The sequence below is a fragment of the Microcaecilia unicolor genome, chromosome 7 (genome assembly GCF_901765095.1).
Source record: "Microcaecilia unicolor chromosome 7, aMicUni1.1, whole genome shotgun sequence".
Lineage (NCBI taxonomy): Eukaryota > Metazoa > Chordata > Amphibia > Gymnophiona > Siphonopidae > Microcaecilia > Microcaecilia unicolor.
In genome coordinates, this window is record NC_044037.1 from 281,389,941 (window position 1) to 281,417,042 (window position 27,102).

Below are 27,102 nucleotides of genomic sequence, written 5' to 3' on the forward strand. Positions count from 1 at the left end.
GTATTTTTCTGTTCCTGGAGGCTCACAATTACAAAATAAGTTTAAAGTCCACTGCATCAACCACTAGGCTGCCCCTCTTCTCTGTAGGGATGTCTGTGTGGCCATTCTTCTAAGAATACTGCCAGACAGACGTCCTTGTCCCTGTTTTTTGTCGCTCATACATCGGATGTTCCAGTGTGTACAATGGCTGTTCATACTGGATGTCCTCAGCACACGGACATCTACCTGTATCTTCAGTATTTCTTTTCCTTTTGGAAAATATATGTGAGCTGGACAAACATTCTGGACATTATGAGCTGGACATCTCTGTTCTGAGTTGAATGTCCTTTCAGAGATGCCACTCATAGATTTTTTCCTGAACGGTGACTCCTAATGTGGAACCTAGCATTGGATAGCTATGATTTGGGTTATTCGCCTCACCCTATGCTTGGAACAACCTTCCTGAACCCTTACGCCAAGCCCCCTCCCTGCCCGTCTTCAAGTCTTTGCTTAAAGCCCACCTCTTCAATGCTGCGTTCGGCACCTAACCCTTACCGTTCAGTGAATCCAGACTGCCCCAATTTGACTGCCCCTATCGGACCGACCGTTCACTTGTCTATTAGATTGTAAGCTCTTTGAGCAGGGACTGTCTCTCTTTGTTAAATTGTACAGCGCTGCGTAACCCTAGTAGTGCTCTAGAAATGTTAAGTAGTAGTAGGGTAGCTATGATTTGGGTTATTCTTCCCTATGCAGGTCCTTCTCAGCTCAGTCCTCAGGACACACCCGACAAGTCAGTTTTTCAGGCTACTCACAATGAATATGCATGAGATAGATTTGTAAAGCAAGGAGTCTCATGTATATTCATCGTGGACATCCTGAAAACCCGACTGGTGGGGAGTGCCCTGGGGACTGAGTTATGAAGTTCTGCTCTATGTGCATCACTCTGTACTTGTCTACATTAAATTTCATCTGGCATTTGGATGCCCAGCCTTTTAGGGTGGGATTCAGTACCTTGTGCCGAAAGTTAGGTGACAGGACAATCCAGACTAAGCTAGTATTCTATCTCCACACAATACTGAACACTTCACGACCATCAATGCCTTGGGTTCATCTCTACTAATCTCAGAGAATCTGAAAATCCTAGGAATCACCATAGACTGTGACCTTATCACTCAAAAACTAGGCTAAAGCCACTACAAAGAAAATGTTCCACACAGGGGCGTAGCTAGGTGGGGCCACGGGGGCATGGGCTCACCGCAGATTTAGCCCTGGCCCCCTGTTTCACCCCCCCCTGCTGCCGACCCCCCCCCCCACCACATTCGACCCCCCCCCCCCGCCACTGCCGTCAGGTACCTTTGCTGGTGGGGGTCCCCAACCCCCGCCAGCTGAAGTCCTCTTCAGTGCTGGTCTCCAGCGCGTTGCTGATCTGGATTCTGTTTCTGTGAGTCCTAACATCCTGCATGTAGGAACATGCAGGAGGTCAGGACTCACAGATTCCAGATCAGCGAATGCGCCGGACTCAGAGACCAGCACTGAAGGGGACTTCGGCTGGCAAGGGTTGGGGACCCCCACCAGCAAAGGTACATGGCGGTGGCGGGGAAGGGTTGGTGGCGGCGGGAGGGGGGCCAAAGGTGGCGGGGACAGTGGCGCTGGGGGGCGCGCTAAAATGTGCCCCCTTACCTCAGGCTCTGGACCCCCCTCCCGCCAAAGTCTGGCTACGCCCCTGGTTCCACACAATGTGGAAACTCAAATGCATAAAACAATACTTCCCAAGAGATGTGTTCTGCAACATGATCCAAACCATGGTTCCGGCCCATGTGGATTACTACAATGGAATCTACGCAGGATGCAAAGGCCAAATCTTAAAGAAATTACAAACTGCATAAAATACAGCAGCCAGACTCATTTTCAGAAAAACCTGGTTCGAAAGTGCCAAACCCCTTCTCCAAAAATGACACTGGCTACCAATCAAGATACGCATATCCTTCAAGATCTGTTCTCTGGCCTACAGAATAATTTTCAATCTATCAACGGGCTACATAACCAATCTAATAGACCTACCTACCCAGAACACAAATAAATCAGCGAGATCTTACCTAACCCTCCACTTCCCTAGTTGCAAAGGCCTTAAACACAAATCAACTTATGCTTCCAACTTCTATATTTTCAATAAACTCTGGGACATACTACCAAAAGACCTAAAACACAAGGACAATTACCTACTCTTCTGGGAACATCTGAAGGCCCACTTTTTCAGAAAGTTCCTTCCCATTGAACCAACGTAACCAACCAGAACACCAAAGAACAATACAAGAATACGACCTTGGACGGAAACTGGCCTAAGCTTCCATCGCCCAATTCACCTACGTGAAACAAATGTAAACACATGTAACCTGTCATAATCAAGACACCTGTTAATCTCATTGGCCTATATAAATTGTAACCTAGTTCTGTACAAACTGTAGCAAATCTACTACAGACTCTCATTGTTCCACATAACTTGTAAACTTGTTCTATACAATCTGTAACCAATTTACTCCAGAAGCATGTAAGCCACATTGAACCTAACAACAGGTGGGAAAATGTGGGATACAAATGCATAAATAATCTATAAAAGGCACCACTGAAGCCTCCAGCCGGAAATGTGAAGCGCCAGAGATATCCGGTTTCCCCATGAGTGAAGGAAAACAGCACAGCACGAAATCCCAGGAAACAGTGAAGGACTCAGAGGGGGGAGGGGAGAGAGATGCCCTCACTCTCTCTGTAACACAAACACAGAACAGCAGGAAACAACACTGAAGGACTGGACTCGGAGGGGGAGGGGGAGGGAGAGAGGGCAGAGGCCAGGGACACACACACTCCCACATGCACACTCTGAAGAAAACCTTGCTAGCCCCCGTTTCATTTGCATCAGAAACGGGTTTTTTTTTACTAGTAATAATAATAAAGGTCATTCCATGCACAGCACCCTTTCTAGAATACTAGGTTAGCCGGTAATCTTTCCCCCTAAACCAACCTCTCCTCTTCCCCCATTCTCTATTTCTGTGGATAGCACTCTCATCCTTTCTGTCTCATCAGCTCGTAACCTTGGGGGTCATCTTCGACTCCTCCCTCTCCTTCTCTGCACATATTCAGCAGACTGCTAAAACCTGTCGTTTCTTTCTCTATAATATCACCAAAATTAGCCCTTTCCTTTCTGAGCACATTACCAGAACCCTCATCCACACTCTTATCACCTGTCGCTTAGACTATTGCAACTTGCTTCTCATAGGTCTCCCACTTAGCCAACTCTCTACTCTTCAATCTGTTCAAAATTCTGCTGCATGACTAATATTCTGCCAGGGTCGTTATGCTCATATTAGCCCTCTCCTCAAGTCACTTCACTGGCTTCCTATCCGTTTCCGCATACAGTTCAAACTCCTCTTATTGGCTTATAAGTGCATTCACTCTGCAGCTCCTCAGTACCTCTCCACTCTCATCTCTCCCTACATTATTTGAGATTCTGTTGCTACTATTTGAGATTCTACATGGAATGTTGCTATTCCACTAGCAACATTCCATGTAGAAGCCTGCCCTTGCAGATCACCAACACAGCCGCGCAGGTTTCTGTTTCTGTGAGTCTGACGTCCTGCAGGCTTCTACATGGAATTCTACATGGAATGTTGCTAGTGGAGGTGGAGGAGTAGCCTAATGGTTAGTGCAATGGAACATGGAATGTTGCTACTATTCTGTTGCTACTATTTTTTTTTTTGTTACATTTGTACCCCGCGCTTTCCCACTCATGGCAGGCTCAATGCGGCTTACATGGGGCAATGGAGGGTTGTGACTTGCCCAGAGTCACAAGGAGCTGCCTGTGCCTGAAGTGGGAATCGAACTCAGTTCCTCAGGACCAAAGTCCACCACCCTAACCACTAGGCCACTCCTCCACTTGGGATCCTTGAGTCAATTTTAGCAGACAATGGATTTTATTGAATCTAGTTAAGATTCTAAATGGAATGTTGCTAGTGGAGGAGCGGCCTAGTGGTTAGAGCACCAGTCTTGCAATCCAGAGGTGGCTGGTTCAAATCCCACCACTGCTCCTTGTGATCTTGGTCAAGTCACTCAACCCTTCATTGCCTCAGGTACAAACTTAGATCCTGAGCTCTCCTGGGACAGAGAAATATCTAGAATACCTGAAAATAACTCACCTTGAGCTGCTACTGAAGAAGGTGTGAGCCAAATCAATAGTATTCTATAACATTGCACCTAGTTTCTGGAGCTGCCCACAATTCACTCTTTCCACTTTTGAGTTGCATGCTATGAAATTTAGGAGAGCATTTTATTGCATAATGCAGATGCATATGTAACTCCAAACTGCTGCCAATTCATACCAATTATTTATCATTGATGCCTCGTTATCTAATTAATTTGCATGCAGATCTGTGACCAGTGCTCAACTTTGGGCGACCTATGTAGAATCCTGGGGTTGGTCTGTCAAGGTCCGCTTGCCATTTCTCACAATCTACATTTTTGTCATCTGCAAATCTGATCATTTCATTTGTCATTCCCACTTCCAGATCATCTATAAATACGTTAAAAAAAAAAAAAAAGCACCAGTCCCAGTAAAGATCCCTGTGGTACTCCACTAGACAGTGTTATATAAAACTAGTAAAAAAAGGCCCGTTTCTGACACAAATGAAATGGGCACTAGCAAGGTTTTCCTTGGCTCCCCTGCAGCCACCCATGTCTAGCGACCCTCCTCTCCCCCTGCAGCCACCCATGTCCAGCGACCCTCCTCTCCCCCTGCGCCCACTGCAGCCACCCATGTCCAGCGACCCTCCTCTCTCCCCTGCCCCCCTCCAGCGACCCATGTCCAGCGACCCCCTGCCCCCCCTGCAGCCACCCATGTCCAGCGACCCTCCTCTCCCCCTGCGCCCACTGCAGCCACCCATGTTCAGCGAACCTCCTCTCTCCCCTGCCCCCCCTCCTGCCACCCATGTCCAGCGACCCTCCTCTCTCCCCTGCCCCCCCTCCTGCCACCCATGTCCAGTGACCCTCCTCTCTCCCCTGCCCCCCCTCCAGCCACCCATGTCCAGTGACCCTCTCCTCTCTCCCCTGCCCCCCCTGCAGCCACCCATGTCCAGCAACCCTCCTCTCTCCCCTGCCCCCCCCCCCCCGTCCAGCCACCCAGGTCTAGCGACCCTTCTCTGGACATGGATCAGCTGTGAGGCATGTTTTTTTTTTCCCGGGTTCTGAAGTTGACATCATAATGGCTACGGTGATGTCAGCCTGATCTACGGAGCCTAGCAGACCAACTCGGAAGGAGCCACGGTCCCAGGCAGCAAGACAGAACGTTGGAGGTGAGAATTATTATATAGGATAAAGTTAATTCTGCGCCTTCTTCTGGCGCGGCATGTGCCAGATGCTGTAACATTTGAACCCTCATCTGGACTTTATAACTAGGATTGTTCTTTCAGAGCAGCTTCCTAATACAGTTGGGAACGCAACAGTGTTCCAGGGCGTGCAGCTTTCAGAAGAACGGTTTGAGTTAGAAGAAAATTAACATTCTTCAAAAAGGTTTTTCTTTCCTTCTAAGGGTGTACAGAGCTCCAGTCTAGCACTAGTACAAACAAGATTCACAGAAAACATTTCAGCATAACCAGTTTCAAGTTCGGTTCATTTGGAGAGTGCTCTAAGTTCAAATCATCTTCAGTCTGTCACTGATTCTCTTTTCTTCTGACTAGGCTAAATTTCGGTGCATTCTTTCATGTTTATTTTGAAAAGAAATATATAAAAGGTGTCATCTAAAAATAAGAATAGGATATGACTCCAAGGAAACTGGGTGTTAAGAATTGTTGGTTTGGAGCAAATGTCACTTGGGGGAGGGGGTGGTAAATGGCTGGAAGACTTTTTCATTCTTTTACCTCATAGAGAAATTCATGCCTGTCCCTACTGTGCTAGCAGCACTCATAACATTCCTCTGGGTTTTTGATGTACACCCAGGAACTGTGGAAAATCCCCCTTTGGGAGATCACATTTCTAAAGCGAAAATAAGAGAAACCTACTCTGCTTCTAAATGGGTGGGGGGAGGCATGAACGATTATTTTTTTAAAGCGCATTCTGTTGAAGTCATTAGAATACATTTATTTTTGCATGAATAAATTACACCAAAATGTATACATAATTTTTTCTGTAGACAAGATTGAGTCAGGCGTACAAGTGGATGATGAGACAGAACACCTCTCAGAGAGCTCAGAAATATCATCAAATTCTAAGCATACAGGGCCCTTCCAGTGTGCAGTAATCTTTTGTGTTTTCACTTTTCTTTTTTCTGCTCTGCTGAATGGATGCTGAAACAAAGCTCTCTCAACTTTTTCCCTGAAATATCTTCTTATTTATTATTTATGTGTTTATATGTTACATTTGTATCCCACATTTTCCCACCTATTTGCAGGCTCAATGTGGCTTACATAGTACTGGAGAGGCGTTTGCAGACTCCGGTGCAGTGGCGTTCCTGGGGGGGGGGGGGGCGGTCCGCCCCGGGTGCACACCGCTGGGGGTGGTGCCGCGCGCACCTGTCCTCCGTTCGTTCCGTGCTTCTTCTCTGCCCCGGAACAGCAGAGGTTCTTTGGGGAGGGGTGCCGCGCTGCATCCGGGGGGGCGCTGCACCCGGGGGCGGGGCGCATCGGGTGTCAGCCTCCCTAGGAACGCCACTGCTCCGGTGTAAACAAACACAAAGTGATATTGTGGTAAGATAAAGTTCATGTGGCACAGCCACATTATGGAATCGTACAACGGAAGAGTTGTGTTATGTCCATTATGTACTTTAGTTTTGTTGTGTTGCAGAGATCAGGCATTTATGTTGGATTGGTAGGGTATGCCTTTTTAAACAGGTTCGTTTTTGGATTTTTCCAGAAGTTTAGGTGGTCGTACGTAGTTTTCGAGGCTTTTGGTAATGTGTTCCACAGTTGTGTGCTTATGTAGGAGAAACTGGATGCGTAAGTTGAGTTGTATTTGAGTCCTTTGCAGCTTTCCTCATAATTTCTAGCATCCTGTTTGCCCAGTGTATTGTCACCATAGACAATACACTGGGCAGAAGATTTCAGTGTATTGTCTGTAGTGACACCTAGATCTTTTTCTTGAGTGCTGACTCCCAAGATGGATCACTTTGCATTTGTCCACATTTATTTATTTAGATTTTGCTCACACCTTTTTCAGTAGTAGCTCAAGCAGTGGCGTAGCCACAGGTAGGCCAGGGCCCACCCACTTAGGGCTCAGGCCCACCCAACAGTAGTGTTAGCGGTAGCTGGTGGAGATCCCAAGCTCTGCCAGCTGAAGACTTTCCCCTGATCATAACAAAATTGTACTCTCCACAATAACGGCACCTGCGCATGCTCAGTTTTCAGTGCATGCCTGCTGCAGACTGCCAAGGTGGAAAGAAGCATTTTCCTGCCAGCAAAGATATTTTTTTGGTGGTGGGAGAACATTTGGTGCCCACCCACTTCTTACCTAGGCCCACCCAAAATCTGTTGTCTGGCTACGCCCCTGAGCTCAAGGTGAGTTACATTCAGGTACTCTGGATATTTCTCTGTCCCAGGAGGCTCACCATCTAAGTTTGTACCTGAGGCAATGGAGGGTTAAGTGACTTGCCCAAGATCACAAGGAGCAGCAGTGGGATTTGAACCTGCCACCTCCTATCTCTGGATTGCAAGACCAGTGCTCTAACCACTAGGCCACTCCTCCACTATAGCAACATTCCATGTAGAATCTCAGATAGTAGCAACAGAATCTCAAATAATTTATTTATTTGGATTTTGCTCACACCTTTTTCAGTAGTAGCTGAAGGTGAGTTACATTCAGGTACACTGGATATTTCTCTGTCCCAGGAGGGCTCACAATCTAAGTTTAAATTTAATCTGCCATTTGGATGTCCAAGCCTCCAATTCCCTAAGGTCTTCCTTCAATTTTTCACGGTCTGCATGTGTTTTAACAACATCGAATAGTTTTGTGTCATCTGCAAATTGAATCACCTCACTTGTCATTCGGATTTGCAGATCATTTATAAATATGTTAAATAGCACCGTTTCCAGTACCAATTCCTAATCCACAACAGAACATTGCCTCCTATCCCATGATTCTAATTTTCTCAGGAGTCTCGCTTCTTATCAATAGAAGGGTAATTTTATAGCAGGTCACCTATGTGTCTCTATAAAATACTAGAGGTAAACTATTAGAGATTGTGGCTAGGTAGATACTGTGGACGTTTATACCTGCTTAGGATCAGGCATAAAAATTTATGCTTAAAATAAGCAGACCTATGCAAATTTTATAAAATCCTATATAATAAAACGCACCTCCAACATTCTGAAGCTGACTGCATGGCTGAGGCATTCCTGCTCTCTGTATCCATCTCCTGAATTGACATCACGTACTTCCGGGTTCGTCACAAGCAGAAGTGACCAACCACACGAGGTTTCTTGGCTTCAGAACGTTGGAGGTGCATTCTATTAAATAGGATTGGTCAGTTCCTTGAAGCACAGCCAGAGCTCAGCGTCCTGCACAGTAACGCTCAGACACCAGAGAGAGAGGGGGGGCCTGACACCAGAGAGAGGGAGGGAGGGGGGGCCTGACACCAGAGGGGGGGGGGAGGTATCTCTGTCACACACTCTCTCTCTCTCTCTCTCTCTCACACACTCTCTCTCTCTCTCTCACAGTCAATGTCTTTCTCACTCTCACACACTGTCTCTCACACATTCTATGTCTCACAGTGTATCACATTCACTCTCTATGTGTCACACAGTCACTCACACACTCTCTTGGTCTCATACACTCAGTCTCACAGAGAGTCTGTGTCTCACACACACTCTCTCTCGCACACACTGTATCTGTGTGAAACACACTCTCTCTCTCTCACACTGTCTCTCACATACGCACTTGCACACACTCTCATTCTCACACACACACTCTCTCACAGACACACTCGCACCCAGACTCACTCTCTGTCTCACACACACACACTCGCACATACACTCTCTCAAACATACACACTGAGGAAAACCTTGCTAACGCCCGTTTCATTTGTGTCAGAAACGGGCCTTTTTTAATAGTATGTATATAAATTGGAACTTCACCCGCATTTCACCCCAACTCTACCCCAGAACATATGCCAAGTTCTTTTTTTTTTTTTTTAAACATATTTTATTAAAGTTTTTGTATTTTTAACATCCAACTGGAAACATCTCTGATCAAACAGTCACATAAGGACTAGCTTACAACAACAAAGCGTCACTTATCATAACAAACAAGCAATATAAAATTCCCTCTTCACATCTTTTCCTAGTTTCCCTTCCCCCCTCCCTCCCTCTCATTTCCATCTCCCCCCCTGGAAGCCAGATTCTCTCTCGTTTCTTCTCGTATGGGCCCCAAACTTTTTGAAACATCACTAGCAAGCCTTTCCACATTGCAGTCAGTTTAGCCATTTGATAAATATACTCTACTTTATAGCCTACCCTCTGTAAGGGGGGTGTCTCCAATGATTTCCAAGCCCTCGCCAGCTGCATTTTGGCCGCAGCAAATATTTGAACCACAAGCTTATGTTCCTGCACCCTCGTTTTTTTAGGGCGAGCATGAAGTAGACAATATTCTATCTGGCGTGTGTAGCCTCCTTTACCCAGGCAATTAACCACACTTACTATCTGTTCCCAGAATGTACACACCTTGGGGCATTCCCACCATATGTGTAGAAAAGTTCCCTGACCCCCACAATTACGCCAGCAATTCTTAGATACATTTGGATAGATCCTATGAAGGCGCATTGGCGTATAGTACCACCAGAATAACATCTTATACCCGTTTTCAGCCACCGGCTGAGTGATTGATGAGCGCAATAAGAACCTAAAACTGTTGGCCCACCAGCTTATGGAGAAGTTCTTTTGCATCGCTTTCTCCCATCTGTCTGTATAGAATTCTAGCGGGGAGGACAGGAGCAAAAGCGCTTTATAAAGTCTAGTTATGCATCCCTTCCCTCCTCCCTCTTTTAGCGCCCGTTCTAAGCCCGTCTCTGTCAGCTCAACATATGCCAAGTTCTGTAAAAATGCACACCCTCTACACACTGTGTGTGCTTTTACATGTGTAACTCCTTGAGTCATTTTCTGAAAGTCCTTCTATGCGGGGTTTTATGCATGAAAAAAAGTTTATATATTACCCCCTTAATGTGGAGCCATTCTAAGGGCAAACTTTATTCTCGTGAATATTTCAGCAGGACGGGAGCACTTACTCTTCACTTTATAAATACCCCAAGTGAAACATGGAATTGAGTGGGAAGCTGGCTTGCTAGGGATTCTGAGTATGCTCTGTATATGCAGACAGCAATATTGGAAAAACGCTGCAGCTTCGCTGTTTGCTTTAGCTCTTGAGACAGCTGCTTTTGAGTTAAATCTTCATTCCAGCTCAAAGATTTATTAGCCCTAAAGCCAAAACAATATTTAAGTACCATAAATGGTAATAGCAGCGAAGAGAATGCCTTGCTACACTTGATTCAGGTTAAGCATTCCTCCGTTGGCTGGTTAGTGTAGAGTCTTGCAGAGAGATCCCACTGATACCCTTCTCGATGGTCCTACAAACAGCAGGGTTTGCAGTGTCTGGAGTGTAGTGTAGTTTTCAATGTCCTGGAATGTACTTAGAAATTAAGATCATCAAGCTCTAGGTAACTTAAATACATTTATGACCGTCTTTTAAGAGGCGTGCTGTTCCTGACCTGAAGAGGGGGGCATAGCTCTTGAGAGCTAGCCGTAAATGTTTGTTCACTTTTATATCTACCTGTCCAGGTGTACCAGTGTAGCAACCACAGTGCTTTATTCAATTCTTCCGTTCTTGATAGTGATAAAGTAGCTTTTCTTTTACCTCTATTGAAGGAATGCACTCCTAAATGCAGAACACAGAAGAAAGCACAAATTAAGCGCTTTTTTTCTCTCTTTAAAAAATAGTTAATTTTTTTTCTTAAGATCTCTTTTGGAGACATGTTATTCCACCCACCATCAAGATGTTGAATCCTCGGCCTGTTCTGATCTCAGCAGTGGGAGATCTCAGTTAGCATATTAAAACCCCAACCCTGCATGCCAGTACAATGGAGAGTCAGAGAAGCAGAAAGAGGAAAATTTTATTTATTTGGATTTAGCTCACACCTTTTTCAGTTGTAGATCAAAGTGAATTATATTCAGGTACAATAGGCATTTTGCTGGCCCTAGAAGGAACAGCAAGCAGGATTTGAACCGGGCTTCCCTATTTGTCAGCCAGTGCTCTAACTGCTAGGGTACTTCACCATTCACTTACTACCTATTTGAAAATGTACTTAGGAGTTGGAAGCTGATTGTAAAAATTATATTTCAGATCGAGGCCCATAGGTTATAGTCTGTACCATGTTGGGATATCAAGTCTTATCTTTCAGCTTCTCCTTCCCTTGGCTGTTTGTTTCCATCTTATGAGCCTCCATGACAAAGTAATCCTCTCTATTAATTGCATCCTCTGTAACTTTTTACTGCAAACTTTCCCAGCACCTTCAAGCATGCCATGGTCATTCCACTCTCCAAAAAACATTTATTGAACCATTCATGCTGTCATTTACCTCTACTGCTTTGACCTTCTTGTATCACAAGGTGCACTCCAATATAGGTTTGACCCTTTAAACCCCATAGAGATGACACCCATGAAGGTAACTAATGACCTCATGACCAACGCTGAGAGATTTTATACTTATTCTCCTTGACCTATGTGCCACTTTTGACACAGTGGACTGCCATTTGCTTCATAGCACCCTGTTCTCATTGTTCTCCAAGATTCAGTTCTAGCTGGGTTCACTTCTTATCTCACCAGTGCACCTTCAGTATGTCTTCTGGAGGATCTTCTATATAGTTTAATTAATCTATGTATATGTTTCATTACTTTTTAATTACTTTGTTATTAATCTCCGTACATGTTTTATTATTCTTTGTATATTTTTCAAAATGTAAGGACTCAAATACAAATCCACCTATGCAACCAGCTTTTCCTACCTAAGCGCACAACTATGGAACTCATTGCCTAAAGCAGTAAAAACCACGCACGACCACCTAAACTTTCGGAAAGCACTAAAGACAGACTTGTTCAGAAGATCTGTTTTTTGCCATTTTCAGGGCACGGACCATAGAAGTCTGGCCGGCACTGGCCTTACCTCCCGATTACAGGAGTTACCTTTTAAACACCGCTAAGTTTTGTTTTGATTCCATTTTCTTTCCATATAGGAATCCTTTGTGTTTATCCATTTTTAAATTATCTTACTGTTTTCATCTCCATCACCCTCTCCATGAAAAAAGTACTTACTGACATTACTCCTAAGTCAACTCCTCTGCAACCTCACTTCATGTCCTGTAGTTATACTGCTTCCCCTTCTCTGGAAAAGATTTGTTTGCAGTTAATACCTTTCAAATATTTAAATGTCTATATCATAATCACCTTTATCCCTCCTTTCCTCTAGGGTATACATATGCAGTTCCTCAAGTCTCTTCTCATGTGTTTGTTTGTTTTTTTGGGTTACATTTGTACCCCGCGCTTTCCCACTCATGGCAGGCTCTATGCGGCAAGCAATGGAGGGTTAAGTGACTTGCCCAGAGTCACAAGGAGCTGCCTATGCCAGGAATTGAACTCAGTTCCTCAGGACCAAAGTCCACTAGGCCACTCCTCCACTGTTGCTACTATTGGAGATTCTACATGGAATGTTGCTATTCCACTAGCAACATTCCATGTAGAAGGCTGCGCAGGCTTCTGCGAGTCTGACGTCAGACTCACAGAAACAGAAGCCTGCGCAGCCTTCTACATGGAATGTTGCTAGTGGAATAGCAACATTCCATGTAGAATCTCCAATAGTAGCAACATTCCATGTAGAATCTCCAATAGTATCTATTTTATTTTTGTTACATTTGTACCCTGCGCTTTCCCACTCATGGCAGGCTCAATGCGGCTTACATGGGGCAATGGAGGGTTAAGTGACTTGCCCAGAGTCACAAGGAGCTGCCTGTGCCTGAAGTGGGAATCAAACTCAGTTCCTCAGTTCCCCAGGACCAAAGTCCACCACCCTAACCACTAGGCCACTCCTCCTTTCCTCTAGGGTATACATATGCAGTTCCTCAAGTCTCTTCTCATGTGTGTTTTGCCTTGTAGCGCTATAGAAGTGATAAGTAGTAGTAGTAGTGTTTTGATCCAGACTTCATAACATTTTTGTTGCTTTTCTTTGAACTGCTTCAAGTCTTTTTACATCCTTTATTTATTTATTACATTTGTACCCCGCGCTTTCCCACATATAGCAGGCTTAATTCGGCTAACATAGTAAAAAAGTAAACAGAATTACAAAGTCTTAAAGGAGGTTATACGAATTATTGTAAATGTAATAATAATGGAGTAAAGGATAAGTAAATTGAGCATTTGAGCGTAGAGGGGAAAGAAAATGGGGAGGGAAGACTTAGGAAGGATGGGAAGGAAAAGATAGGGGGTGAGCGTGGGGAGAATGGGAGATATGGTGATGAGGAGAAAGAGATACCGGAATAGACTTCCTGAGCTGGTACGTCAAGCTCCATCTCTGGCCGTCTTGAAATCTAAGCTAAAAGCCCACCTTTTGATGCTGCTTTTAACTCCTAACCCTTATTCACTTGTTCAGAACCCTTATTTTATCATCCTCGCTTTAATATTCCCTTATCTCTTGTTTGTCCTGTTTGTCTGTCCTAATTAGATTGTAAGCTCTGTCGAGCAGGGACTGTCTCTTCATGTTCAAGTGTACAGCGCTGCGTACGTCTAGTAGCCCTATAGAAATGATAAGTAGTAGTAGTAGTAGTAGATACATTCTCCAAAACTGAACACAATACTCCAAGTGGGGCCTCACCAATGACTTGTACAGGGGCATCAGCACTTCTCTCTTCTGCTAGTTATTCCTCTCTCTATGTAGTCTAGCATCCTTCTGGCTATGACCATTGCCTTGTCACGTTGCTTTGCTGCCTTGACATCCTATAGCACAACAGTAGGGCACAAATAACAAGTAGCATAAGTAGGATTAAAGACAACCCACATCCCCAAATATCTTACATTTAAGGAACTGACTTAAAGCTGGCTTTCCCGTATGGCATCTGATTAATTACTTATCAGTGCAGGGTTAGCCCAGCAAAAATAGTTCACAGTTGGATTTCTCGGGGCTATACCTGTCAATTTACAGTTTGGTTCGTTGGTCTTGCTTGAAAACCAAGTGTACACTTTAAGTACCAGTGTAAGGAGTACTGGGGGACACTGGGTACATGGAGTGGGTAAAATGCAAGGAGAGGAGAAAAAAAAACCCACATGACAGTCACCAAAGAATTGCAAAGTGTATGTAGACCAAGACTGCGTTTTAGATAAATATAGCTCTCATTCATTTAATTTCAGCTGCAGTCTGATGTCTGCATGAGAAGTTAGAGGGTTGTGGGAGGGGGAGTCAGAAAACTGGACACTGGCACCTCGAAAATACTGTATACAAACCAAGAATAAACAGTTTCCCACAGTGGTTGCTTCCCCAAAATAGCACCCTTGCTCTGAACATGCAATACTGGGACCATGGCTCCGAGCAAATTATGGAGAATTATGGTTCTATCCCAGAGCGTTCCCATTTTGACCGACAAAAAGCTTGATGCAAGAAAACAGACATACTGGTAAAGGATAGGAGCGTGAGAACGGCATCTATAATAGAGGTGTCTATTGCTAGCTATTCTGTTAATCTTGTGGAGAGGGAGGAGATTCTCAAATAGTGAGCAATGCAGAGATCAAGAAAATGTGTCAGAAAGATACAGAGATATTTCCCATCATGCTGGGTAACACAGGCTTGATGACATGTAATTTCCAAGCATGTCTTAATAGGTTGCCTATACATAATGCATCCTTTGAACTCCAGAGAGAAGCTTTCTTGGCTTGATGCAAATGTTAGCAGTAAACTTGAGAAATTGAGATCATACTCCATATACCCTGGGAGTTGCGTTCCAAGACGTATGAAGAGAGACTTGCTGACCTGAACATGTATACTCTGGAGGAAAGGAGGAACAGGGGTGATATGATACAGACGTTCAAATATTTGAAAGGTATTAATCCACAAACGAATCTTTTCCAGAGATGGGAAGGCGGTAGAACGAGAGGACATGAAATGAGATTGAAGGGGGGCAGACTCAGGAAAGATGTCAGGAAGTATTTCTTCACAGAGAGGGTGGTGAACGCTTGGAATGCCCTCCCGCGGGAGGTGGTGGAGATGAAAACGGTAACGGAATTCAAACATGCGTGGGACAGGCATAAAGGAATCCTGTGCAGAAGGAATGGATCTACAGAAGCTTAGCTGAAATTGGGTGGCGGGGTGAAGAGGGGTTGGTGGTTGAGAGGCTAGGATGGGGGAGGGCAGACTTATACGGGGTCTGTGCCGGAGCCAGTGATGGGAGGCGGGACTGGTGGTTGGGAGGCGGGAAATACTGCTGGACAGACTTATACGTCTGTGCCCTGAAAAAGACAGGTACAAATCAAGGTAAGGTATACACATATGAGTTTATCGTGGGCAGACTAGATGGACCGTGCAGGTCTTTTTCTGCCGTCATCTACTATGTTACTATGTTACTATATACCCTGACTTATGGGGAAATAAAACACCCGATAGGCAAATATATGATAAATGCAAAGAAATAAGAAAAACGCTAGACAAAAGGTACACAAAAATGTTTATTTTGTGCCACTTAAAATTAATGCACTAAAAAACATTCTTACTCACTACAGCACAAAATTATTTTATTCCTGTTTGAGTGATAGTGTCACAGTGCAATGGATGCAGAATTTTCATGGCCAGATTCTTCTGGGCGTTATGTACACTTATTGGACTAGATTCAGTAAAGTACACCAAAATAATTGGCAGAGAAAGAATTTATTTGTTGAGCACTATTCTATAGAGGGTGTCCGTATATAGAATATTGCCTAAACGCCCATAAGTACATAAGTATTGCCATACTGGGAAGGACCAATGGTCCATCGAGCCCAGCATCCTGTTTCCAGCAGTGGCCAATCCAGGTCACAAATACCCGGCAAGATCCCAAAAATGTACAAAACATTTTATACTGTTTATCCCAGAAATAGTGGATTTTCCCCCAAGTCCATTTAATAACGGTCTATGGACTTTTCCTTTAGGAAGCCGTCCAAACCTTTTTTAAACCCGGCTAAGCTAACCGCCTTTACCACAGTCTCTGGCAACGAATTCCAGAGTTTAATTACACGTCGAGTGAAGAAATATTTTCTCCGATTCGTTTTAAATTTACTACATTGTAGCTTCATCGCATGCCCCCTAGTCCTAGTATTTTTGGAAAGCGTGAACAGACGCTTCACATCTACCCATTCAACTCTACTCATTAATTTATAGACCTCTATCATATCTCCCCTCAGCCGCCTTTTCTCCAAGCTGAAGAGCCCTAGCCACTTTAGCCTTTCCTCATAGGGAATCCACACCTCACTTACAGCACCTACATTTATGCCTGCTGAAACTAGGTATAAGTGTCAGCATCTAAATTAGGTGTGGATTAGACGTATTCTATAAACATGCACGTAACTTATAGGAATACCCCGAAACACCCCCTAAAAGCTATGTGCTATAAGAATTACCCACATGTCATTATAGAATTTGATGTGCGTGTAACCACAAATTAAAGCCACTTAATGTCAATAATTGGTTATTAGCAGCCAATATTGGTGCTGATTGGCTTATTAATCAATTACGTTTCACACGCAAATCAGCTATGCACAATGATTTGCACACGCAACTTTGGCTGCCTTATATAGAATCCAGGAGATAAGGTGGAGTTCAGTAAATGGTGTCTAAAGCCTAGGTACCAGGATGATTCATTCTAAGCTGGTATTCTATGAAGGACTGTCTGTGCAGAGACATTCCTTGAAAGTTTGAAGCAAACATGGAGGAAGCTTCTGCTTGCCCTGGGATTGGTAGCATGGAATGTTGCTACTAATTGGGATTCTGGAATCTTGTTACTCTTTGGGATTCCTGAATCTTGCTACTAATTGGGTTTCTACCAGGTACTTGTGACTTCGATTGTCCTTTTGGAAGCAGGATACTGGCAGGGCCGCTGAGAGACTGAGCCAGGCCCGGGGCAGGACCACTGCTGCCACCCCCCCCCCCAGAACGCCACTTGGCCAGACTTCAAAAATAGCTCAAAGTGGGGGGGGGCATATTTTACCCTACCACCCTGCCCCCACCGCAAATCCACATACCTTGGCTGGCATGGATCCTCAGGCCCCAACAGAAGCCTTGCTCCAGCACTGTTCTCCACCCCATTGCCTGTCCTGCAGCTGCTTCCCGTAACGTTGCACATGCTCAATTCCATCAAAACTGAGCATGTGCAGTATGAGGGGAAGCAGGGCAAGCAATGTGGCGGAGAACAGTGCTGGAGGAAAGCTTCTGCTTGTGGGGCTTGAGGACCTCCGCCAGACCAACCGTAGTTTGGAATCCTGTGTCTGTTCCTCCCCAGCCTCTAAGGGGGGCCCGGTGCCAGAGTCTGTCTCTCTCCTGCTTCTGTCGGGACCCGGATAATTACGTTAATGAATCACCTGGGTCCCATCAGGAGCAGGAAAGAGACAGACCACGGCGCTGGGTCCCCCATGAAGGCTGGGCCTGGGGGAATCTTGCCCCTCTGCCCCCCCTCTTAGCGGCCCTGGATACTGGGCTAGATGACCATTTTTATGTTCTTATGAAAAGGGACTCAAAAAGCCATATTGATTAGTTAACAATTGGGTCTCTTGAGGCAGGGGACCCACGATTCCTTTTAAGCTAAGTCCTTTATATTTATAATTAGTTGAAGCACTTTGAGCACTTTAAATACACCAAAAATATTTTTGGTGAAACTTTATGTGATGATTTTATTATTTTATTTATTTATTGCATTTGTATCCCACATTTTCCCACCTATTTGCAGGCTCAATGTGGCTTACAGAGTTTTATTATGACATTGTCATTCCAAGATATCAGATACAATTAGTAATGCACAGAGATTAAGTATGGGAAGAGAAAAAGGAGAGTGTTAGGCCGGTAAGTATAGAAGGTGACTTTTCGTAACTGGGTGTTTTGGCGTGGTAGTTTAGTAAGGCTATAGGTTCTCTTTGTAGGCCTTGTTGAAGAGATATGTCTTCAGAGATTTGCGAAAGTTAGTTATTTCGTCAATAGTTTTCAGGGCCGTAGGTAATGCATTCCACAACTGCGTGCTTATGTAAGAGAAGGTAGTGGCATGCATCAGTTTGTATTTAGTCCTTTACAGCTGGGGAAGTGCAGATTGAGAAATTTGCGGGATGATCTTATGGCGTTTCTAGGAGGTAGGTCCATGAGGTTTAGCATGTAGATTGGGGCGTCTGCGTGAATGATTTTGTGTACAATCGTGCAGATCTTGAATGCAATGCGTTCCTTAAGTGGGAGCCAGTGAAGTTTCTCTCTTAGGGGTTTTGCACTTTCATATTTAGTTTTTCCAAATATGAGTCTTGCGGCAGTATTCTGGGCTGTTTGGAGTTTTTTGATAGTCTGTTCTTTGCAGCCAGCGTACAGTGCTTTACAGTAATCCAGATGACTTATTACCATTGACTGTACCAGGGTACGGAAGATGTATCTCGGGAAGAAAGGTTTTACTCTTTTGAGTTTCCACATGGAGTAGAACATCTTTTTCGTCGTGTTCTTCACGTGGGCATCGATTAATGTATGGACACAAATGGTCTGTGATGGTCCTGTGAGAACCTATGAGCACTCTATCCCCTGGATTCTATATAGCATGCCTAGGGATCTGTGCCAAAATCCAAGAGTATTCTGTATCAAGGTCATAACTTAATTGGCTTAACAAGCATTGATAACAGCACTTAACAAGCAATAATGTGCACTAATTGGCAATAATTAGAATTTACACACACAACTCGCTAAGTGTATTCTGTAACACACTGCACCCAACTTCTAACATGCGCTGCCAAAAAAGAATGTTTCGTGGCGTTCTGACATTTACATGCATAGTTATAGACTATGGTCCAGTGCATCTAAATCTACATGGCGGGATTTACACAAATATTTCGCTGGTGTAAATGGATTTGTATATACAGTGCACTCCATTTAAGTGCACGTCTGATAAGTGCATGCTCTGTTTAACTGCATGCCGTACTTCGGTCCCGTTTTTAGCGCCATCAATTTCTATGGGGACAAACTTCGTTTTAGCGCACCACTGATAAGTGCAAGATTCGCTTATATGCATGGTTTAAGACCACTCCTCTGCAGGAAAGACTCTGCATAAGCGCACGCACGGAATATGGAAGCCGATTGGCACGTGACAAAAGGGCGATAAATTTGAAATCTCATTGGTTAACTGCCACAGGCAGAATAAACGAAAGAAAGTTGTTAGAGTGTACACTGGAGTCGGAGTCGTCATCGCACAACTGTAAGACTTTAACACTGGATGAACGAATAGAAGTTCTTAAAAAATTAGAAAACAAACAAAGTCAAGCATCTATTGCTAAAGAATATGGTGTCAATCCCAGTCAAATTTCACGTGTCTTGAAGCAGAAACACCAGCTTCTGGAAGACTGGCAAAACAATACAAATCCACAACGGAAACGAAAATGGGCGGGAAAAGCTGAGGATGTAGAAGATGCTCTTCTTCGGTGGCTTTCTCAAGTCAGGACCAGACAGTTTCCTGTCAGTGGTCCACTGCTTATAGAGAAAGCTAATCAGCTAGCTGAAAGTCTTGGACTAACTGAATTCAAAGCCATCCCAGAATACCCATTATAGAATACCGTTCAGTGCTGATTTTTTTCAGTGCCAAAGTCTGAGCACCATTTACTGAATCAAGCCCTAGGTGTTTAACACACCAACTAACACACACTGGTCCTCATTTTCAAAGTACATAGACTTACAAAGTTACACAGTTGTTAAAGACCAGTTAAAGACCAGCATAAGTAATTAATACAGTTTAGTAAATAGGCTTCTAAAAGCCTAAAGAACAGTCAAGCACCCAGGGCTGGCTTAACCACTGGACCAAGTGAAGTACTGGCTAAGGGCACCAGCCATAAAGGACACAAAAATCCCCAGCTTCTGTTGATATTACTGCTAGTACCTCACCTAATCCAATGATTAAGCCTTCTGTTCTCCCCATCCCCACAGGTCCTCTCTCTTCTCCCTTCCTCTGTTGGCCCAGCATCTCTCTCCCTCTTCCTCTACCGCCTCTCCAATCTAGTCTCTCTCTCCCCCTTCCTCTTTGTAGGTCCAGCATCACTCCCTCTTCTCCTTGCCAACCCTCACCTGTGATCCTGCAAACTTTCTGTAAGTTGCTGGTAGGGGCAGCAATAAAGACAGGCTGCCTCTTGACTGCTCTTGTTTCTTCCTTCTACAGCATCTCACTTCCTCTGATGTGGGCAGGATACAGTCGAAGGAAGAACCGGGGCAGTCTGGAGGCAGTCTGTCTTTATGAGTGCTCCTATCAGTAGCTCATGGCATGTTTCCAGAACCATGGGTGGGGGGGGGGGGGGGCAAGGAGGAAAAGGAGCAATGCCGAAGCTGCGGGGACAGAGGGGAGGGGGAGAGAGACTGGATCAGAGGGGGGATAGAGAGAAAGGGGGAGAGACATTGGATCAACAGAGGGAGGGAAATGCCAGACTCGCAGGGATGAGGATAGAGCGGGAAGGTAGAGAGGGAGATACTGAACCACAGGGAGCTAATGAAAGGGGCACCAATGTGGGTGGAAGGGTGCACCACCAATATGGTAGGGGGCTCCCTGAAACAGGTTAGCTCAGGGGCCACAATCCTTTGAGCTAGCTCTACAAACACCACACTGCACCCATCAAACCATTGTTCGAAAACTGCCAGAGGAAAACACACCATGGTTTCCTAAAGAACAAGTCCATAAACCGCTACTAAACGGACTTGGGAAAAATCCACAATTCCAGGAATAACACGTATAGAATGTTTGTACGTTTGGGAAGCTTGCCAGGTGCCCTTGGCCTGGATTGGCCGCTGTCGTGGACAGGGTGCTGGGCTCGATGGACCCTTGGTCTTTTCCCAGTGTGGCATTACTTATGTACTGAAACAACAAAAAGAGTCCAAATCTCCCGTAGAGAACAACAACAGAAAAAACAAAAACGGGAGAGCTCAAGAAAACCAGACTCAAAAAATAGATGAAAAGCCAAATTTATTGCACGAGACCCTACACGGTCCGTGTTTCGGCCAACCAGGCCTTCCTCAGGGGTCTATGGATTGGCTTATATAGATATTCATATATACATCCAAAAGATTCGTTCAAATACAGACAAATCAGCCTCTATGACAGCCTCAGATATTTTAGCCAGGTCCATTAGAGGCTGTCATAGAGGCTGATTTTGGATGTATATATGAATATCTATATAAGCCAATCCATAGACCCCTGAGGAAGGCCTGGTTGGCCGAAACACGGACCGTGTAGGGTCTCGTGCAATAAATTTGGCTTTTCATCTATTTTTTGAGTCTGGTTTTCTTGAGCTCTCCCGTTTTTGTTTTTTCTATTACTTATGTACTTACATGAATTACCTGCAAGTTGCAGATGGTTTCCCCTTCTGAGGGACTGTTCAGCAAAGACAGACATTTTTTAACACCACAAATATAAACTTACTGTATCTTCTTTTGTTCTTAAGAGCTCAAGAATCTTCATGGTAATCAAAAGATTAACTAGAGTTGCACGCACCATTTATTTTTCATGATGCATTACAAAATGTTTGTAGTACATCAGCTTTTGTTGTTACGGATCAGAACTACTTGTATTTTAATGCAGGTAGTCTAATAGGTATTGTGATTGATGGCTCCAGTTGTAAAATAAATACCATCCTTCACAGCAACTGGGAAGATAAAGTGTAATTCTGTGTATCCGTGGGTTGCTGTTCAACGTAAGGCTCACATAGGGGATTTTGGCCATTGGAGAGAGGGGAGAATGTATTCTTCTTATAACACATAACAACTGAGAAGTATTTTGTAATTATTATGTATGTTATTTGCAAGCTGCCTAGAACTGGAGATACTGTAGGGTGTTAGAGAGTGGACCAAGGGTTGAGGTGGCAGGGGCGAGAGAAGGAGAGTTGCTGGCCCTGAGGTGGAGATGAGGATAGGTGGGAGGCACGTGAGAAACAGGGTGAGATTCTGGCCCGGGGATGTTAGGGGTGGCAAGGAGGGGGGGGGGAGAGAGAGAGCATAAGAATGAAACACTGAGGAGAGATGATGGAAGGAGAAGGATAGGGACACAGAGGGGAGATGCTGAATATAGATAGAGGGTAGGAACAGAGCCACAGAGGGGAGACGCTGGACAGCACAGATAGGGACATAGGGGCCAACTTTACAAAATTATTGGGGGTGCTAATCCCAGTGGAAAGATCCCTTCCTTAGACACATACAAGGAATTTTCTCAATATTGGGGATGCTCATCATTCACAGCTCCTAGAGTCGGCTCCTATGGATAGGGACACACAGGAAAGATGGATAGTAGACATGGTGAGAGAAGAAATGTTAAAAGCATTGGTGGTTGGTCACTGAATTGCTTGGGGAGGGTAAAGGAGGGCAGGGCTAGGATGCAGTGGGATGGGGTGTGGCAGGGCAAGTTAAAGATTTTCAGCAGTAAATGGACAATGGGGGCACTGCCTTCTCCACCCCCCTCCCCCCCACCATACCACTGTTTCTGATGGTATATTTTCACACTGCACTTCAGGGAATTAGTGCCAAAAACATCAGAACAATACACCAAAGTAATATAACATTAAACAGACCAATATTTGCAGCATTCTTAAAAATATAGGCAGGTACTTAAACACTTGGTTCCCCGGACAACTCTAGTCCCCACTCCAGCATCTTCCTGTTGGCGATGTGAACAGCAACGTTCAGCAGTACTGTAACAGAATCCTGAGGTACTGGCAGCCATAAAATGATTTGCCTATTAATGTTTTTTGGTGGGTTGCCAAATGACTACCAGGCTTCAGATCTACTGGCCTTTAGTTTATTGTTGAATTATTAAACATGTTTGACATATACTCACATATTAGCTATAGTTAAAGCAACAGACTGAGTACCGGGGAAGCCAGGGTTCAAATCCTATTGCTGTTGCTTGAGATCTTGGACAAGTCACTTAACCCTCCATTGCATCATGTACAAACTTTGATTGTAAGCACCCCCCCCCCCCCCCGCCCCAGGGAGGGGAAAATACCTACTATACCTGAATGTAACTTGCATTGAGCTACTACTGAGAAAGACAAAAACTGAATCCAAATCCAGAATCAGGTATATTGTGAATTAATATAAAACCTTACAAAAGTCACTCAGGACCTATAAAGCAGTTCTACCATACCAAAATAGCACTAACTTTAGGAGTCACACAGCAAAAATAGCACCATAAACACAGTGGTGGGAAGTAGCTCAAAACACCCCTTAGGAAAACTAAACCAGATTAATACAGATAAATCCTATACAGACATTCAGGAGCCGATGCACGAGGTCGCCGTTAAATACGGCAGCCGCGGGTGACCTTACCGATTCACAAACGGCGACCGATTCACAAAGGGAATGGCATGCAAATGAGATGCACAGAAATTTAATGGCTGATGCACAAAGGTCACCATTAAATTTATGCATCTCATATGCAAGCACTGTTTGCAACTCGGTAAGCGCCTAGCTGTGAAATGCAATTGTCACTAGACCACCTTGGAGTTTTGTTTGAGTTGCACAAGGGGTGGGGGGGGGGGTGTCAAGAAAGGGTCCACTGAAAACAAGAGTCACCCGACACAGCTTTGTTTCCGCACACTATGTGCCTGCCTCAGGGGTGGATAATTCTTGCTGAAAAATGTCAGGGACCAGCTTTCACTGGGAAGCCCTTGACACAAAATCCACTCACTCCAGGCCAGAAGTTTATTTCTAAACAAAGGGTTTGTTCAAACTTGGAATTTAATAAAAAATGGACAATACTTAAGAGCAAGTATATACAGGCATAAGTAGAAAAATAGTTTCCAACACTTACACTTTCTACTAGGTTTCCTTATGAGTACTCTTTCTTGATAGGAGTTCCTAATAAAGTTCTTTTACAGCTTTACTTTTTCTGGGGGGCCCCTTCCCCAGAGGGAAGCCTCGCTGTCAATCTGCTATCAGTTTCTTCAGTGTCATGGTCTCAGGCTCTAAACAAACAGTCACGGACCCTTGGCCTACTGTCGTCGAGCGGCAGCAGGAGGCAAAAAACCCCAACCAAGACTGGACTAACAACAGGCAAGAATGGAGCTGAAGCTGTAGGCAGGCAGTGCTGGAACAAACAGGACTGGAGCTGAAGCTGTAGACAGGCAATGCTGGAACAGACAAGACTAGAACAGGACTGGAGCTAAAGCTGAAGGTAGAGGGGACTAGAGCAAGCAAGGCAGACTAGGCAGAACACAAAGCTGACCCACACAGACAAACAGAACTAAGGCTGAAGGCTGACCCTAGCACACAAACAAACAGTGAAGAACAGAAGCAGAAGTGCACACAGGCACCCTAAACAAGAAATCAAGACAGAAGTGCCCATGGGCACACAGACTATGAACAAGGCAGAAGTGCTTCACTGCACACAGACAAACCTGGAGACCTTTGGCATTGCAAAGGCCCTGAATGAAAGTCCACCCCTTCCTTATAAAGGCCCTCACTAATGATGTCACAAGTACAGGACAGAGGCAGGAAACACACTGAACACCAAAGTGAGACCTGAAACACACAGGAGGTTGAAACACTACAGGAAAGAAACAACAATGCAAGGTGAAAGAACAGACAGGAGCCAGCTCAGAAGCTGACCATCAGGTAATAAGGTGAGTCACATAGGGGTCATGACCACAGTCGTGACATTCAGGCATCTTTCAGCCTTTAGTCAACATGGGGTTGATATTCAAAGGGGCTAATTTTCAAAGCACTTAGACTTACAAGGTTCCATAGGTTACTATTGGGCTCATTTTCAAAACAGAAAAACGTCTAAAAAGTGGCATAAAGCAGCATTTGGACGTTTTTCTCACAAAAACATCCAAACCAGTATTTTCAAAAACAATTTTTAGATGTTTTTCTTTGAAGTCCGTCAGAAGTGCGTTCAAATCTCAAGGGGGCGTATCAAGGGTATGTTCAGGGTGGGACTTGGGCGTTCCTGAAACTTAGACGTGTTTCAGCCATAATGGAAGAAAACAAAAACGTCCAGCACTAAAACTATGACGTTTTGAGCTAGACCTGTTTTTATAATGAATAAGGCACAAAAAGGTGCCCTAAATAACCAGATGACCACTGGAGGGAATCAGGGATGACCTCTCCTTATTCCACCAGTGGTCACTAACCTCCTCCCACCCACCCCAAAATGTGATGAAAAACATTACTTGCCAGCCTCTGTGCCAGCCTCAGATGTTATACCCGGGTCCATCAGAACAGCATGCAGGTCCCTGGAGTAGTCTAGTGGTGGGTGCAGTGCACTGCAAACAGGTGGACCCAGGCTTCTACCTCCCCCTACCTGTTACACTTGTGGAGGAAACTGTGAGCCCTCCAAAACTCACCAGAAACCCACTGTACCCACATTTAGGTGCCCCCTTCACCCGTAAGGGCTATGGTAGTGGTGTGATCAGCAAAGTCACTTGCTGGTGTGTTCAAAACTAAGGAATTGATTTACTGGTGTTTACAGGCTTATTCTGTTAGAAGCTTTTTTTTTGTGCTAGCAACTTTACTTACACAATGGTGCAATTATTGGTGTTTATTTGAATAGCCTTCAGATTTAGAGACATCTCACTGAAGACGCCTTTTAATTTGGACATCATCTAGTTGCCCCCATTTTTGTTTGTCACTTTTGCTGTGTTGGACACATTTTTGTTGTGCATCATTTCCTTTTTTCATCTTTGTACATTTTCTAATGCTAAACAAATTATGATGATAACAATTAGTTCAGGAACTTCCATAAAGCCAGAATGTTGCCCAGTTCATTTCACAAATATCACTGCAGAGAGCTGTTATGATATTGGGGTAGTAAGGGTCAGCTGGATCAAGGAAGAAAGCAAGGTGAAAAAGTGAAACCTATAGAAACCACCAATTCTAGGTTTAGCTCCATCTTAGCTATTCATATTGTCTACTTTCACATTCAGTTCAGCGTTCTGTTTTTTTATATTTTAAAATAACTGGAATGGTCAAATGTGTGAGATAAACACAAAGGATCCATATATGGAAAGATGATGGAATCATAACAAAACTTGGCAATGCTTAAGCAGCAATTCTGGTAGTTGAAAGTAAGGCCTGTGTCCGGTAGACTTCTATAATCTGTGTCTCAAATATAGCAAAACAGGATAGACTTCTACAGTCTGTATCCAGTTATGGAAAAACAGGATGGGCTGGAGTAGGCTGTGACGGCAACTCCAGCAGTTGGGAAGTAAGACCATTGCCGGTCTGTGACCCAAAAATAGCAAGGACAGATCAAGAACAAGTCTACATATTTTATATCGCATACATATGAGAGCATCTCAGATACTTTAAGGTTGATAGCTAGGAGAATGTTGGCAGTTTGCAACACTGTTGGATTGCTGGTTTAATCAAGTATTAACAATTGATGTAACTATGCTGCAGCCAAAATGAGAAATCCACTCTTCCATGATTGTGTCAAACATAACTGGTTGGTGTTGTGGCAAATTGCCCTCTGCCTATTTGTGATTCCAGTATTTGAACATGACGGCGTGTAACCTGCATGGAGTGGCAAGTGCGGCTCTGGCCACCTTGTTGGGCAGACTGGATGGACCATGTGGGTCTTTATTTGCCATCATATATTACGTCATATTTTTATGTAACTGAATAGTAAGATCATAAGTACATAAGTACATAAGTAGTGCCATACTGGGAAAGACCAAAGGTCCATCTAGCCCAGCAGACGCACACATTGAAACTTGCAGAGAAGATGATTGAGGAAGGAACGAGAAGGCCACAACAACACTTCAGCTGTCGGGGGTTTGGGTCCCCCGTCAGCACAGGTAGTCCACAACGGCGGCGGGGGGGGCGGTTTTCGGCGGTCCGGGGGGGGGGGGGTCGACAGGTTCGCGGAAGGGGGGGGGGGC

At 44.5% G+C, this 27,102-nt stretch overlaps 1 protein-coding gene across 1 annotated transcript in view; it reads left to right on the forward strand.

Annotated features, from left to right (window-relative positions):
- Nucleotides 1-27,102, forward strand: part of LOC115473714 (myosin light chain kinase, smooth muscle-like) — a 673,403-nt gene that overhangs the window by 334,537 nt on the left and 311,764 nt on the right. The gene's annotated exons all lie outside the window — the stretch shown is intronic.